Here is a 1,850-nt window from a genome sequence, read left to right as displayed (position 1 = left end):
TGTTCCTCTGCTTTATTGTGGATAGGTTTGAAGCTTGTGTGTGTTTTGAAGAAAGGGCAACAGTATTGTCATAGCTTTTGTGTTAACATCAACTTGCTACATTGTTTAATTGCCATAAAACCTTTATATTATTTACATCAAATTTAGCATTAATGTTTCAATTTAAAGCTGCACTCTCACAGATTTACCATTTTTACACCTTTTTTTTTTTTTTGGAAAGAGCAAACTTTTGCGTAAATATCTGTAAACCATTGATTTAAGGCTGCTGACAAAAATTCAAATCGTTGATTTTTATAATTCCGTTCGAAAATTAATGTTTTATGGCTTAAACTGTTTATAACAGTTTATGAAAAATGCTTAAAAATCAATGTTTGAACTTAAATATAAAAATCTGTCATCTAATTTTTTGTCAGCTGTCTTATCTTACTGGTTGCCATGGATTTTTGCAAAAATTGGCTAGTTCCAAGACAAAAAATAAAAAAGTTGTCAAAACGTTCAATCTGTGAGAGTGCAGCTTTAAAATGGGATACATGCATGTAGCAAATGCCATAACTCTGTTTAACATATTGGTCAAGTTCTATTGGAAAATATGGACGAAGGTTGGCACCTGCCAGTGCGGGGTCTTTGATTAAATCAAGCATCATCAGTGTTGTAGGGAAGTCCAGAGAACATGAACATGTATCTTTTAAACGAAGAAAATAGGTCGAACAGTCTTGGTTAATGTCATATCAAAATGTGTTTGCAAAACCACTAATATGTCTAATTCCGAAATTTGGCATAAAAAATGGTCAAGGTCATGCAAGGTTAGAAATACAATTTTTTCGCAAGACTGTAGACATATTAAGAATTTCATTGCTGTTGTTTTAAAAACAAGAAAGGAAGTCAGAGGTCATGATCATAATGGAATGTGTTTGCAAAACTGAACTTAATGCATACATTTCATTGCTATCACTTCCAAAATAAGGTCATCCAGGGACACTATCAATTTGGTTTGCGCAAAAATATGTCATTGGAAAAATATGTTTTCGAGACAATTAAATTAAATTTACCTTCCTCTAAAGCCTTTTAGAAAATTGTGCTTAATTCTATCAGCTTTGATGACTTTCAGACAATAAGAGAATAGAATTAATATTATTAATTTCTTCCTTCCAAAATAGTAATATTTCTTTTCCTTTGATAATTACTACAAAGTAATTGATCACTTGTTGTAAAAGTTTCCTTTTGGCATTTCACCCTTGTGGATTTGTACAATTAGTTACACTCACATACTGTGGTTTCACTTTGTCATTATTGCCTGATGTAAAATTTCTAAAAAAATAAAAAAAAAAAAAATTTTTAATTCCGGGGGATTTTTATCTCCCGCCGGGAGACCGGGGGATGGATCGAAATTTCGGGTGATTCCCCCCCCCCGCCGGGGGATATGGCATGTATGTGGAAGACAAATTTTAAAATGGTGAGTGAAGTGTAACTGGGTTTTTATATATGTATAGAGCAGCACGTATTCTGTCTCACTTTTCAGCTAGCTTTTATATTGATGCCTGCAGATTGAGAGGTCATTGGTACAACACCACCAGATGCGTCACGATTTGTGAAGTATTGTTATATTGATAAGATAAAAGCAAAGACATACTAGAAATAAACGCCATGCCATGCTTAAATAAAATAGCATACATGTTGAAAAAAATAATATCAAATTATTTTGCCTCAGTTTCTCGAAATTAAGTACATTATTTAATTCTGTGTATATTGCCAATGGAAAGGAAACATATTCTGCATCTTTCATATTTTGGTAATGTTCATTGCTTCCTAATATTTTAACCAAATTGTGTGTGTTAACATCCTATAAATAT

Source organism: Mya arenaria, chromosome 4, assembly GCF_026914265.1.
Source record: "Mya arenaria isolate MELC-2E11 chromosome 4, ASM2691426v1".
Taxonomy (NCBI): domain Eukaryota; kingdom Metazoa; phylum Mollusca; class Bivalvia; order Myida; family Myidae; genus Mya; species Mya arenaria.
This window is presented reverse-complemented; position numbering follows the sequence as displayed.